This window comes from Vicia villosa, unplaced genomic scaffold (genome assembly GCF_029867415.1).
Source record: "Vicia villosa cultivar HV-30 ecotype Madison, WI unplaced genomic scaffold, Vvil1.0 ctg.000073F_1_1, whole genome shotgun sequence".
NCBI classification, from domain to species: Eukaryota; Viridiplantae; Streptophyta; class Magnoliopsida; order Fabales; family Fabaceae; genus Vicia; species Vicia villosa.
Window position 1 is genome coordinate 1,515,824 of NW_026704997.1, and position 16,752 is coordinate 1,532,575.

Sequence of the window (16,752 nt, forward strand, 5' to 3'; positions counted from 1 at the left end):
ACTTTTTATAATGAGATACATAGACATTTCTCATGTATCAACAAATAAAACAATTTGTGCATTTAATTTCTAGAGGCACTTTGGAATTTAAATACACATCCATAAATAAAAATGAGATAAGAATTAAATTGTAATTATGGAGGAAATGTACAACAAGTAGCGTGAAAGGCTAACTCTTGTTAAAGGCTAACCGTCTCAGGAGGAAATAACTTCAAGTTGTTCACTAAACAAACTTCCATCCTTTAATGAAGAATTGTCTAGTTTATGAAAAAAGAAGATGAAGTTATTTATTGAAGGGATGGATTGTGGCATTTGGAAGGCTTTGAAGGAATGTCCATTTGTTCCTACACGCAAAGTTGATGGTGTTATGGTAAACAAACTTGCAAAGGACTGGACCAAAGATAATAAAGAAAATATGCAGTGCAGTGTGAGGCAAATGCACCTACCGCTCTTGAGGTAAATTATGGAACTATGTGCTTGCATGTTTAATCGAGAAGTGGTCAAAGCTCATAGGCAAGCAAGATATTCATAGACCTTATAACATCATCGTTTTGATAACGACAATACCTGAAGATGTAACATCCTTTAAAGTTACTTTGATGATAACAGCACATCAGTACATGCAAGTTCTAAAGTTATTTCAAGCGGTCAAATATGCACAAGATGGTTGATCAAGTTATTCCTCTTAATTAAGATAAAGAACTAAGTTTTTATGATCACCAATGATTTCCTCTAAAGATGGTGTCTAAATCGAAGATATCTCAAGCCTCATACAGAAGAAGATTAGAGTGAAGTGTTCATATGATTGGTATGTCTGACAAAAGACTTGAAGCTTCAGAGTGTTAAAGAGAGGAACTGTGAAAGCTCATTTGGCCGTGTCTGTCTGAGTGATAAATGCTTTGTAAAAACACAAGGGTGTTTTCGTAAATTTGTATGGATAAATCACATACTCACTAAAACTATTTTTGAAGCCTCTATTTTTCAAATAAAATTGCCCAAAATGTTTTTGGAGCATAGACAAATAATTCAGAGTTGCTAGAATGATTACGGTAAGTTTTTGAACTGCTTAATCGATTATACCAAATGCCTAATTGATTAGATAATGGCAAAATAAATCTATAATCGATTGTGATAGGGTCTTAATAAGTGGTAATTTCTTTCTATCAAAACCTTCCAAATTAGGCTCAAATAATCGATTGTTTGTGGTACCTAATCAATTTAACTTATGACCTAATCAATTAGGTGAGTTAATTTGCCTATGTATTGTTTCCTTTATTGAACTATCCTTTGGCTTATTAACTGAGGTCTTTCCCTTCATCTTTTTCATCCAGAAAACATGAGATATATCATCTTCCTCAATCTCTCTCTCTCTCTCTCTCTCTCTCTCTCTCTCTAAAGATCTTCCCGTAGTGGAATCTAACATAAATTTAGTTGTTATTGTAGTCTTTAATGAAAGATTTCTTTTTGAGTCAATTCATCAAATCTGTGGTTAGGGCATATTCTCAACATACACTTATATTGTTCATAGACTTCACATAATGTCTTTGTTAAACCTTGGGAAAATACATCAATGATTTATTTGCCTCCAAAATTTGTTGTGAGGAATGAATACGGTAAGTAATTTCTCTTATAACACATTCCAATTAGTCATGAATTGAGACAACTGATCTAGATAGCAATTCTTAGATTTCCATATATGAGTATGAAGGAATAGTTGTAGAAAGATACTTTCTTTTTTCTTCATTATATAAAGCACCAAATAACACCACTAATCTCATGAAACTTGACTAGATGAGTATATGGATCCTCACGATCTATGTTGAGGAATTTTCTTGTTTGATATTTTGAAAATAACAAACTATTGTGTAAATATAATTAAGATTATGTTCTTATTTATTATTTGCTGTGTACTTTTGAATGAAAATAAATAAGACACATATTTATGAAGTTATTCATCAATGAAATAAGAGAAGCAATGATTCTCAAGTTTATTATTAAGGCCATTACAAGTAAAGAAAAATATTTGTTTGAAAGGAAGACACAATATCAAGTATGACAAAGAAATAGGATGCATAATGACATTTATGTAAACATGTGTCAAAACGGATGATCAAACTATTTACATAAACACACCAAATAACAATTTCGTAATTTTGTATCACATTAGAGATCAACATACTTTCCACCAATAAGAGTATCATAAATATGTTATATATATCAAGAAGACTATTGTAATACCCGGTATCGTATTTCTATCCACTAATCGATATTAATTCATTTTGGTATAGGTAGTGGACAAATATGATACTTGTTACTATAATGGGCTTGTTTGGAGAATAAGTTAATTTGAAGTAATAAGAGGGCAATATGGTATTTTCCCCACTTAAATAGACTTAAGTCTTGTTTGGTTCCTCACCATTTTACTTGGCACAACCAGATTTTTGTGAATAGAATTGGAGAAAGAAAGAAAACGTGAAAGTGAGAAGAGGAGGGTGAACCAACAACATTTTCAAGCCTTGCATGAACCAAGATCTAACCTCAAGCTCTGATTTTTGTCCCCAATATCGTTCCAGCTTCATCATCTTCATCTTCTAGGTGAGTCCCTTAGATAGAGACTGTGGGAAAAAATTCTAAGGGTTTATGACATTTTAAGGTTAAGGGTTTTTGAGATACATGCACTATAATCCTTACTTATGTATGTTTTAGACTCTTTTTCAGTAACTTGTTCGTGTATGCACTATTATCATGTCTTATTATTCAATCAAGGATGGTTGCATGTGGAGATTTGGGGACCCCAAATGGGTTTCTGATTTTTCTGTGCGTAATAGAGTTCGCTGTAGCGAATTTTGGTTCGCTGTAGCGAATAAGTCTGGGAGTTGACTTGATTTATTCGCTAGGGCTCGCTACTGTTCGCTGTAGCGAATCGGGGCTTCGCTAGCAGTTCGCCGTAGCGAACTCACCTGTGTTGAAGAAGGTTTGCTTCTGTTTGAGTTCGTTGTAACGAACAGAAGTTCGCTGTAGCGAACTAGTCTGATACAGAATATATATTTCATCCCTAATGAGTGCAGTTTAGTTCCGTATTGGGAACCCAAAGCCTCTTATGATTGGTATGATATCCTGACATATGTCTTAAGTGTTAGTTTAATTATTCATGAATACTTGCTCATGCCTAATGATGTAGTTATGATGTGATACAATTATTATGTAGTGAATCATGAATGATTGTTTTGACCCGTTGTTTCAGTTACACATTCGGGATTGTTTCTTTGTGTGTTTCGACGCTTGCTATGCGTGTGGTATGCTAGAATCGAAGTGGGCCACTACAAGGTTGTAAGGCACCATTGTGTATGGAATAGTTTCCAATAATACCATTGCGAGTGTGCCTGTGAGAGTCTTTTATGGCGTGTCTCACCTAGAGAATACACTTGGCGTTCTTGGTATGATAACACATCTGAGCTACCATTGCGAGTGTGCTTGTGAGAGTCTTTATGGTGTGTCTCACTTGGAGAACACACCTGGCGTGCTTGGTATGGTGGAGTTGTGATGCCAATTAGGCGATATCACTTGGATAACTCACCTCTAGTGGTGCCACGTAGGCTACACCACTAGGCTCCTAATCGGATGGGCTTGTACAGTCAATTAGGCGTATTCGCACTTGCGGGAACCATATTGCGTATGGATGGTGATGAGGCCGTGACGCCATGTAGGCAATGTCACTACTGTAACTCGTCCCGGATAGAACACCATATAGGATCTGTCTGTTTCATCTAGCGATGGTCTTATGCGAGTCTTCTTGACGACAGATACTTGGTGACTCACCGAGGGTGTGTGTGCAACCTTGGTAGTTTGGTTGTTACCACTAATGGATTCCCTGTACATTGGGTATGGGTTTTCATACGTGATTGTGGCACTAATTGTATACTTGTGATATGATGACTCCCATGGTGGACGAATCACGTGTTTGCTCAGTGCTTGTACCGAATGTGAGGATAAACCCCGAATCAATGATGGATTCGGCTTTGCTATATATGTGCCCTCTTTGATCCGGGTGGACCTTTAGGATAGGCGGACTCACTGAGATTTAGTAATCTCATCCCATTCCAATTCTTATTTTTCAGGTGGTTCGAGGCCAGATTGTTGTAAGGGCAAGATGGATTAGTCCTTTTGCAACTCTTAGATGGATGTTTATCTTTTGTTCTATCTTCGTGCCTTCTTAGTAGCTATATTTTGGATATTATACTATACTTGATTTATTATTGGTCATGATACATTCGGCTTTTGTACCTTGTACTGATGATGTACTCTTATTTCCGCTGTGATATTATGTTATGATGTCTTTATGTACCTTTAATAACAGTTTCACGCATATTATTCTAGACATGTATATGTGGTATGTTACAGTTGGTATCAGAGCAGGTCAATTCTCGGCTTTTCTAAGACACATCATAATGCAGTACAATCCTGCCTCATATGTGTGTAGACGGCATGATTCCTTATGTCTTATTTATGGCATTAAGCCCGATCAACTTGATTCCGTGTGTAGGACATACATGGAGATGGCTGAGCAACACAGAGGTCCCGGAAGGCCCAGAACAAGGAATGTGGAGCCCGAGCAAGAAGCGGTAAATGCAGGCGTACCTTGGCAGCACATAATGCAACAGCAGAATCAGATGATGAAGCAGATGATGCAAGGTATGCACGGGCAACAACCTCATGCTCAAGTTCCCGTTCCGCAAGCTGCAACTGGACCCGACTTTCGTGCCTTCTTTTGAATGGATCCTCCGGAGTTTGCAGGTGGACTTGACCCGGTATTAGCTCACGATTGGTTGGCTGGTATGGAAAGAGTGTTCCAGGCCATCCAATGTACTGAAGAGGAAAAGGTGATCTTTGCCACACAGAAGATGAAAGGACCGGCTCTTAGGTGGTGGAATACCGCATCTACCTGTTTCACTATAGAAGAGATTCTGAAGGACTGAGATCACTTCAAGGCAGCCTTTTTAGAGAAGTAATTTCCTAACAGCGTTCGGACCCAGAGAGAACGAGAGTTTTAGAATTTCAAGCAAGACAACATGTCTGTTTCGGAGTATGCTGAGAAGTTTGAAGATATGGCTGATTACTCGTGACAGGCTGTTTATGCTCCTGATGAGTTGTGGAATGTTGATCAGTTCTTGATGGGTTTGAGGGCTGACATTGCTCACAGTGTGTCCTAGAGAGAGTTCACCGCCTATGATGAATGTTTGAGGCAATGCTATGTTGCCGAGAACAGTATGAAGAGGGTTCAAGAGGAGAAGAACCAAAACAGGACTAACTTCAGGGAACAAGGAAGATCTTCTCAACACCTGAAGCCTCGTAACTCTCCATCAAAGAAGAAACAGGGTTATGGTGACCATTCTAACTATCCTCCTCAGTGTGATAAGTGCAAGAGAAGACACCAGGGTGGATGCAAACCATTTCCGGTTACTTGTTACGAGTGTGGGGAGCCTGGCCATGTTATTAAGAATTGTCCAAAGAAGAAAGCTCTTGAAAGGACTGCAGGTCGTGTCTATACCTTGGATGTGAAGAAGGCGAAAGGAAACAACAATCTTATAGCGGGTATGTGTTGCATAAACAACCAACCTTTGTGTGTTTTAGTTGATTGCGAAGCTACGCATTCTTTTATCTCTTCCGAGAGTGTCTATCGACTTGGTCTAGAAGTTACCCCACTATCTAGTCCAATGGTCATTTCCTCGGGTACGGATGACACGGTAGAAGTTCGGCTGGTTTATAAAGACTGTTTCGTATATTTCAACGGTCATGACTTCCCGATTGATCTAATTTGTTAACCTCTCAAGAGAATCGATGTCATTCTTTGAATGGATTGGTTGTCTCCTAATTTGGTGTATATCGGTTGCAAGAAGAAGGCAATATTCATTCCTGCAGAAGAGACTGCTCCCGATGATGCAATTGCCAAGTTGATTGAAGGTACGGCCAGCATGGTTAATTATCTCTTTTCACAAGAAATACCCTTTCTTTTAGTCCTCTCCGAGGAACCATCTGTAAGAATGGAGTTATCTGGGATTCCAGTAGTGTGCGGATTCCCTGATGTGTTTCCTGAGGATATCACTTCCCTTCCTCCCGAAAGAGAAACAGAATTCTCAATTGATCTTGTTCCTGGTACTGCCCCAGTTTCTATAACTCCGTATAGGATGTCCCCTATCGAGTTCAGAGAATTGAAAAGCCAATTAAAAGAACTTCTAGCTAAGCATTTCATTCAACCCAGTGTTTCTCCATGGGGAGCTCCTGTTCTTTTGGTGAAGAAGAAGGACAGAAGTATGCGTTTGTGCATCGATTACCGTCAACTGAACAAGGTTACCATAAAGAACAAATATCCCTTACCACGGATTGACGACCTCCTAGATCAGTTGAAAGGAGCCTGTGTGTTCTCGAAGATTGATCTCAGGTCGGGGTATCTTCAGATTCGGGTAAAGAGCTCAGATGTGCCCAAGACTGCATTCAGAACTCGGTATGGTCACTATGAGTTTTTAGTCATGCCTTTTGGGGTGACTAATGCTCCGTCTATTTTCATGGACTACATGAACTGAATATTTCAACCGTATCTGGATCAATTTGTGGTGATTTTCATTGATGACATCCTGGTGTATTCTCGAACTCTTGAAAAGCATGAAGAACATTTGTGGGTTGTGTTGACTACTCTTCGAGAAAAGCAGTTGTACGCAAAGTTCAGTAAGTGTGAGTTTTGGCTATCTCAAGTGAGTTTCCTAGGTCACGTCATCTCTGGAGGAGGCGTGGCAGTAGACCCTTCTAAGGTGGAAGCAGTAGTGAATTGGGATCGACCAAAGAGCGTAACGGAAGTCTGAAGCTTCTTAGGATTGGAAGGTTATTACCGGAGATTTATCATGGGATTTGCTAAGTTGGCGTTACCATTAACGAAGCTTACTCGGAAGTAAGTGGATTTTGAGTGGAACTTCGAGTGTGAGCAAAGTTTTCAGAAACTTAAGAAGAAATTGACTTCTGCTCCCGTGTTAGTAATTTCGGATCCTGATAGATCGTATGAAGTGTTTTGTGATGCTTCTAAGAGAGGTTTAGGCGGAGTGTTGATGCAAGATGGCCAAGTGGTAGCTTATGCATCTCGGCAATTGCAACCTCATGAAGAGAATTACCCTACACATGATCTTGAACTTGCTGCAATAGTTTTTGCACTTAAAGTGTGGAGACACTACTTTTACGGAGTACACTTTGAGATGTTCAGTGATCACAAGAGTCTGAAGTACCTTTTTTACCAGAAGGAGCTGAACACGCGACAAAGAAGGTGGATGGAATACCTTAAAGACTATGATTTTGAAATGAAGTATCATCCCAGGAAGGCTAATAAAGTAGCAGATGCCTTGATTAGAAAAGAGATTCGAGTTGCAAAATTGATGGTGTTGGAACATGAATTGTTGGAGAAGTTTTGAAACCTTAATCTTCAGTTTGAGTGAACACCCAATGGTGTACTGATTAGTAACTTGAGTATCCAGATTGAGTTGCGAGAAAGGATTCGAGTAGCTCAAGGGTATGATGAACACTTACAAGCAAGTGAGAACATGCCTGATTTTGCTAGAGCACCTGATGGAATTCTTTTATTTCGGCAGAGGGTGTGCATACCAGAGGATTCTAAATTGAAGCGCTTGATCCTTGATGAGGCACACAAGAGTAGATTCTCTATTCATCCTGGGTCGACCAAAATGTATCAAGATTTGAAGAAAAGCTTTTGGTGGCCAGGGATGAAGAAGGAAATTGCGGAGTATGTAGCGCAGTGTGCTATTTGCCAACAGGTTAAGATTGAACATTAGAGGCCGGGACCGGGAGGAATGTTGCAACCACTTGAGATACCAGTTTGGAAGTGGGATAGTATCTCAATGGATTTCGTTGTGGGATTACCTCGTACTCGAGGCGGATACGACTCTATATGGGTAATAGTGGACAAATTAACTAAGTCTGCTCACTTTTTGCCTATAAAGATGGCTCACAAGGTAATACATCTCGCAAGATTGTTCATAACGGAATATGTGCGGTTACATGATATACCATCTAGTATAGTGTCCGACAGAGACCCAATGTTCACTTCAAGATTTTGGAAGATGTTTCACAAGGAATTGGGAACTAGATTGGATATGAGTACATCTAATCACCCTCAGTCTGACGAACAAACGGAAAGGACGATCCAAACAATTGAAGATATGTTGAGGGCGTGTATCTTGGAAGAAGGTGGGAGTTGGAAGGACCACTTACCATTGGTGGAGTTCGCATATAACAATAGTTACCATGCTAGTTTGGGCATGGCTCCCTATGAAGCCCTGTATGGGAGAAAATGTCGATCGCCGATATGTTGGGCCGAAGTAGGGGAGAGAAGTATTCTTGGACTAGAAATTATACAAGAGACCACTGAGAAAGTTAAGGTAATTCAAGATAACCTTAATAAAGCCCAAGACCGACAGAAGAACTATGCGGACAAGAGAAGGAGGCCTCTAGAATTTGAAGTGGGAGATCACGTGTATTTGAAGGTCACCCCGAGGTTAAAGTTGGGAGGACCATTCAAAACGCGTAAACTCAGTCCAAGATACATGGGACCGTATCAGATTATGAGTCGGGTAGGTGAAGTGGCCTATCAGTTGGCTTTACCACCTTCACTATCTGGACTGCACGATGTGTTTCTTGTATCTCAGCTCCGAAGGTTCGTGCCTGATGCTTTCCATCCTATCCTTCCGGATTCTGTTGCGGTAGAACTAGATCTTTCCTATGATCCACAACCTTGTCGTATCTTAAAGCATGCTAGCAAATCTCTACGGAGTAAGGAGATACCTCTTGTGAAAGTATTGTGGGATGAGACGCGTCCCGAGGAAGCTACGTGGGAGCTCGAGTCAGAGATGCGGGAATCTTAGCCTCACTTGTTCTGGTAAGTTTGAATTCGAGGATGAATTCTATTTAAGGGAGGGAAAATGTAATACCCGGTATCGTATTTCCATCCACTAATCGATATTAATTCATTTTAGTATAGAAAGTGGACAAATATGATACATGTTACTATCATGGGCTTATTTGGAGAATAAGTCAATTTGAAGTAATAAGAGGGCAATATGGTCTTTTCCCCACTTAAATAGACTTTAAGTCTTGTTTGGTTCCTTACCCTTTTACTTGGCACAACCAGATTTTTTTGAATAAAATTGGAGAAAGAAAGAAAACTTGAAAGTGAAAAGAGGAGGGTGAACCAAGAACATCTTCAAGCCTTGCATGAACCAAGATCCAACCTCAAGCTCTTATTTTCGTCCCCAATCTCCATCCAGCTTCATCATCTTCATCTTCTAGGTGAGTCCCTTAGATAGAGACTGTGGGAAAAAATTCTAAGGGTTTATGACATTTTGGGGTTAAGGGTTTTTGAGAGTACATGCACTATAATCCTTACTTATGTATGTTTTAGACTCTTTTCAGTAACTTTTTCGTGTATGCACTATTACCATCTCTTATTATTCAATCAAGGATGGTTGCATGTGGAGATTTGGGGTTTGGGGACCCTAAATGAGTTTCTGATTTTTCTGTGCGTAATAGAGTTCGCTGTAGCGAATAAGTCTGGGAGTTGACTTGATTTATTCGCTAGGGCTCGCTACTGTTCGTTGTAGCAAATCGGGGCTTCGCTAGCAGTTCGCCGTAGCGAACTCACTTGTGTTGAAGAAGGTTTGCTTTTGTTTGAGTTCGCTGTAGCGAACAGAAGTTCGTTGTAGCGAACTAGTCTGATACAGAATTTGTATTTCATCCCTAATGAGTGCAGTTTCTTTCCGTATCAGGAACCGAAAGCCTCTTATGATTCGTATGATATCCTGACATATGTCTTAAGTATTAGTTAAATTATTCATGAATACTTGCTCATGCCTAATGATATAGTTATGATGTGATACAATTATTATGTAGTGAATCATGAATGATTGTTTTGACCCATTGTTTCAGTTAAACATTCAAGATTGTTTCTTTGTGTGTTTAGACGCTTGCTATGCGTGTGGTATGCCAGAATCAAATTGGGCCACTACTAGGTGGTAAGACACCATTGTGTATGGACTAGTTTCCAATAATATCATTGCAAGTGTGCCCGTGAGAGTCTTTTGTGACGTGTCTCACCTGGAGAATACACCTGGCGTTCTTGGTATGATAACACACCTGAGCTACCATTGTGAGTGTGCCTTTGAGAGTCTTTATGGCGTGTCTCACTTGGAGAATACACCTGGCGTGCTTGATATGGTGGAGTTGTGATGCCAATTAGGCGAAATCACTTGGATAACTCACCTCTAGTGGTGCCACATAGGCTACACCACTAGGCTCCTAACCGGATGGGCTTGTACAGTCAATTAGGCGTATTCGCACTTGCGGGAACCATATTGCGTATGTATGGTGATAAGGCTGTGACACCATGTAGGCAATGTCACCGTTGTAACTCGTCTCGGATAGAACACCGTATAGGATCTGTCTGTTTCATCTAGCGATGGTCTTGTGCGAGTCTTCTTGACGACATGTACTTGGTGACTCACCGAGGGTGTGTGTGCAGCCTTGGTAGTTTGGTTGTTATCACTTCTGGATTCCCCGTACATTGGGTATGGGTTTGCATACGTGTTTGTGGCACTAATTATGTACTTGTGATATGATGACTCCTATGGTGGACGTATTGTCGCTACCGCGAAAAAATGGAATCAGAGTCGCCACTAATATATTTATCCCATCGAGGGAAAGGAATACCAGGAAACCTAACTCAGAATAAGAACAAAGGTCTTTCGACCAGAGAACAGGGCACGGGAGTCGGTTACGCAAGGGGAAGGTGCTAGCACCCCTCACGCCCATCGTACTCGATGGTATCCACCTATGTTTGTTTCTATCTAAAGGGTGTATCTATGTCTAAACCTAAATGCGAATGAATGCAAAAGAAACACAGGGAAAAAAGGAATTATTTACAAGTGTGCTCGCTTAGGCCCCGCGACCCAATGCCTACGTATCCCTTACAAGGAATCAGAGCGACCGTAGTTCGGCTCAAGATTTTCTATGTTTTGGTGTTTTTTAGGTGAACAGAGGTTAAAGTCGCACTCCACGATGCTCGACCTTTGGAGACTTACACGCCTAATTATGGAATGGATTCAACATGTTCTTAAGAATGCCACGAGGGCGAGAGATAGAAGAGAGTTTGAGCGTTTCGAGGAAATCCCTAAAGCAAGGGAAACTCGAGTTACTCTTTGGTTTGTGTCTTTTAGAATTTGGGAACTTACGCTCGAATGATTCCCTTAAGCAAGGGAGATCCAAGCACTCGAATGATTCCCTTAAGCAAGGGAGTTCAAGCTTCCATCCCCTACTTAATGATTTTCACTTTTTTATTAATGTTTTTTAAGTGTTTTCTTTGTATTTTTTAAAGGGATTTTATTTTGAATATTTTTAGATGTTTTAGTGTTGTAAAAGAAAAAGAACGAGAATGGGGGAGACTAGCCTAATTTCTAAGCCTAATTGTTATCCTAAGTCTAATTCTAATGTTAACATAGTGACTAAATTCTAAAGGGAGCATTAAAACGATATTAACAAAATAGGCCAAAAATATGGCCAAAAACAAGTAACAAAAATCACATGACAATTTCACAAAGATGACATGAAAGTGATACAAAAGCATAAAGAGAAGCAATTCAAGTATTAGTACAAAGTTAGTCTAAAAAATACTACTATTTTTATGGGTTTTTATTGTCAACAAGGGAAATCTAATTCGAACCTAAATATACTAAAATCTATTAATCCTAAAACTAACATTTTTATTGTTTTCTATGTCATTTTTTATTGCCTAAAAATCTAACAAAAATTATGACTCTAAATGTTATTATTACCTAAAAATCTAATGAGAAAATTATGATTTTATGTGCTTTTTATTATCTAAAAAAAAGTATTGTAAAAACTAATTAAAACCTAAAGTCTTGCATGAAAATAATAGGGATCCAGGGGGTGCATATTGAATTAGAGGCGTGACTAGAAATCTGGACGCAGGGCCCAATAGGTTGGCCCAAACAGACTGTTTTTGTTTGATTCAGTTTTTAGCAAGATAACATGGGCCAAAGGGGTGTGCTACAGTAGAATGGCCCAAGGTTATGGTATCAGATTTTTGTATCAGAAATGGGGGCGTGATAGGCCATTGGGAATGTGACTCGACCCAGGAGAATTGACTATGATCCAAACACTTATTCAATTGTTATCAAAATTTTTTTTATTTCACCAAAAAAAAGAATTAAATTAAAACTAAAAAAACAAAAAACAAAAAGGGGATTTAGGGTTCTACGTTAGTGACTATTGAACTTAAAACCTATCTCCTCCTCCTCTCTCATGTAACGGCGGCGGAGCCTCCCTCAAATCCTTCATCTCCGATCAGAAGTTCACAGCGCCGCCGTGATAAACGAACTCCGATGACCCCTCCTATCCGTCTCTATTCCCATACTCACCTTGCTCCCCTTAATTCCCTATCAATTCTTCTGATCAGAACCGAAAATAAAAACCCTAGGTCTAACAAAATGCGAAATCGAGAGGCAATGGGTGCAAATTCAATCTTGCGACCTTAGGATTTTCATTCAGCATGGCAAAATGCACATCATAGCATTGAAGGTTGAACAATGACGCGCGAGCATGAAGGAGAAGGAGACTTACCGGTACCAGAGTTTCTTGAATATGCTCAAATGGAAAAGAAAATACCAGGCAAATCCAGGTAATCGTCCCTTGCTCCTCTATTCTCCTTCTACGTCCTTCTTCTCCTTCTTTTTTTTGTAATTTCTGTGCTGTGATGTTTGTTTCGGCGGAGGATTGAGTGATTGTGAGGTCAAGCTCAAGCACATTGAAGCTCTGAGGATGAGCTTCAATGGCTCTGAGAATCGAGTGTATGGTGAGGTGAGGGATGAAGTTGCAGAGGTCGTATGGTGTGTGTGGAGATTGAGTGTGAACAAGAATGGTGGAGAGAAGGATGACGAGGATGAATGGAGTATGAAGAAGATGAAGGAGATGATTCAGAGAGTGTGAATTGGTGGAAGAAGATTGTTACTGAGTGAATTGGGGAGAGAGTGAAGATGAATGGTGAATGGAGGAAATGGTTGAAGAATCTGAATTATGGACGAAGAAGAGATTATATAGGTGAAGGTGATCGAATCTGGTGCGTAGGATTGGTGAGAAACGGTTAGAGAATCTAAGGGTGGAGATTGAGCGGTTATAAGTTTGTTAAAGGCTGTTATGGGGTTTTTTTCTGTTAGCAAGTTATAGGAGTGTCTCAAAGTTAGTTAGGGGAGGGAAATTCTGTTTTGGAAGTTTGAGTCAGTTTGGTAGTTATGAAAGTCAGTTATGTTGTGAAACTGAATTAGTTAGGTGGTTGGTTAGGTTTTTGTAACTGAATTTTCTCCTCTGTTTCTTATATGCAGGGTTTTGTTTGGTTCAGCTGAGTTAGTTTGAATTTCTGAACTGGTTTCTTGTTGATGCAGAATTTTTGGTATGTGAATGTTTGGCTTTGTATGTGGATATATGTGCTGCTGACTTTATAGATTAAACCGAACCTGGATTGTCCTTTTTTCTTGAAGGGCTTGGTTTGACTTTGGTTATGCAAGTTGACTGGAAATGGTTTATGTGTAGGCGCGGGTCTGAACTGATACGATGATTCGAATCAAATGGCTCTATTGGAAGGGGAATATGGCTGCCAATTGTCATAACAGTTAGTCATTGCTACTTGAACTGTAATTTTCTGTTAGGAATGTCAGGGGTCAGAATGTTAGAACTTAGGTTTGAATTGGATTTGAACGTAATCGGATGAATGACTTGTTAGGACTACTACTGAACTGTATGTTGTTTGTTTTTTTTATATTGTATGTACAGGGCTTCAATAGGTTTTCTGATATGGCACACTGCAAGTGGCTAGATGTGATTGGTGGGACGAAACGAGCTGAATGAGGTATTGCCGGTATAACAAAGGTAATTTGTGTAGAACACAGCTTGGATATTGATTTATGTGGTTTATGAATGTGGTTAAATGGACTGTTAGGTTATTTTTGTATGATGGGAAAATACAGTTTGAATTTGAATGTGGCTTTTGTATATTGGCAAAGTCTGAATAAGTCTGAACTTGTAATTAAAATGTGAATAGTTGTCTTGAATTTTTGTGTTGGTGTGTGAGCTGACTTTATGTACATGTTATGTTACTGTAGGTATGCTGGTTATGGGTTTACCGTTGGGTTAGTGAAGTTGGGAAGTAGTTTATTAGGTGGTTAGAACTGTTAGTTTAAAGAAAAGGTTAGTGTATTGTGTATGTCTTGGTACGATCTTTTCGCAACAGGTTCCATCTTAATGAAATATGGTGGCAACAAGTGTATGTGATGTCTATGGACTAATTGAAATGTGTATGTGATTTAAACTGATGAGCTGAATGATGTAGTATCTATTTTTGAATAGTTTCTTTCTCATTTTCTGAACTGGTACAGGGCTTTAGGATGGTGTAAACTGAATGTGGTTTGGGATTCAGAAAGGTTACAGCATCGTGCTTCGTCTCTTTTTCGCTTTTAATTTTCTGTACATTGATGTGAATTGTTTTCTTCTTTTTTGACTGAGCTGCTGTTATATGGCTCTTTGTCTTTAGTTAAATGTCAGACCTGTCTTGCTTTTGGTAACACCCTGTAGGTGTATGAATTATGGATAGTCATCCTTTGATGTTGCTGAATGGTATGACTTATGGCGTGCACTTGATATGAATGGCCTTTGGTCTGAACTGCAGCTATGCTTTTCTTTTGAATGTATATAATGTTTGTGCGTGGGTTTGATGGTGGATTATTTGTAGATTTTCTTGTGCACTGCAGTGTGTTAAATGTTAGAATTCATGGCTGCTAGTTTAAGTATGTATGGGATGGCTAGTGATAAAAACTGAGCTCATTCATTTTCTTTGTATTTTGATGATGATGCAGGGATTTTTCTTTGTATTGCAGGCCATGATTCAGTTCGGTGATGATGGTTGAATTGGTTTGGAAGGCATATCGAGGGGCTGTTATGTATGTGTGTATGTTACAGGTGACATGAAGATGAGCAAAGATGAAAAAGGCTCTTGAAAGAAACAAATCCAATGGGATCGAATTGAGTTGGTTAATGTCTGAATTTGAGTCAAAAAGTGTATTTTTTGTGTGTAATTTTCATGGTTTTGTAATGTGTAATGAAGGATGATATGGTGTGAAACTTTGTAATGGATTTGGCTATGGAACTTTTGATGTTTTCATGTAAATGTTGACTCTTGTACTTTCCAAATGACATTTCTTAATTTCTTGCACTTGAAGTATCAATCCAATATCACAGTCAATCCAATATGCTTAGACACACATCTTTACCGTGAATTCCAACTTCTGCCTTGAACTCCATTAACTTGATCTATAAGAACTTTAATCCAAGTTCGAAGCTTTTGAATGGAGCCTGATTGAGCGATTTGAACCACAAGTGGTAATGCAACCACACCTCGGATGACAGACAACCCATATACTGAATAAGACCTCAATCCAAGAACCAAGAAAGCCTCAGTCGAACAAGTCGGCATGGTGCAGAAACCGAAACCACATGGAACCCTATATCCTTCCATAACCACTGATCCTATACCCAATTATTGGTGAATGATGCATGAGTGTTAAATGACCTAACGGAGGGATGTAAATGAAATGCAAAGCTTAAGCTAGTTAGGAATAAAATAGGTGGGCAAATTTTGGGGTGCAACACGTATCACGTGTTTTCTCCGTGCTTGTACCAGATGTGAGGATAAACCCCGAATCAATGGTGGATTCAGTTTTGCTATATATGTGCCCTTTTTGATCCGAGTGGACCTTTAGGATAGACGGACTCACTGAGATTTAGTAATCTTATCCCATTCCAATTCTTATTTTTTTCAGGTGGTTCGAGGCCAGATCGTGGTAAGGGCAAGATGAATTAGTCCTTTGGCGACTCTTAGATGGATGTTTATCTTTTGTTCTATCTTCGTGCCTTCTTATTAGCTATATTTTGGATATTGTACTATACTTGATGTAGTATTTTGGCCATGATACATTCGGCTTTTGTACCTTGTATTGATGATGTACTCTCATTTCCGCTTTGATATTTTGTTATGATGTCTTTATGTACCTTTAAAAACAGCTTCACGCATATTATTCTAGACATGTATGAGTGGGGTGTTACAACTATACCTTCTACTAAAATATAAAAGCACGACACCAATTCTAAATTGGTTCAGTATTGATTGACACTAGACTTGGTAGGGAAGACCACAATTTGATTCCCCGACAACTGCGGTCGGGAGAGACTGAAACCACTTAATGCTAAAACTGATCTCCGAATTGAATTAATTGGTCCAATAAACTAGATTCTGATAGTGAAAACAAAAACAAAATAAAAAATCATGACACTAAGGTAAATGTGTCATAGAGTGGAAGATCAAGCACTTCCATGAAAAATAAAATAAAATTTAAAGCTTGATAGAGATTTATTTATAAAATACACAATTTAGATTTACAATCTATTTCTAAATTTCAGGGTGTATAATCTAAATTACAGAGTCTAATTAACAATTTTCCAAAACCTAATAAATTAAATTGGGCCATAAACTAAGTCCAGCCCAAATCAAATAACAAACAGGGTTAAAACTGCAAATAATCATTTTTCAGGGTACAAAACCTAATTAAAGAAAATATCAAAAAACGAAGAAGAAGA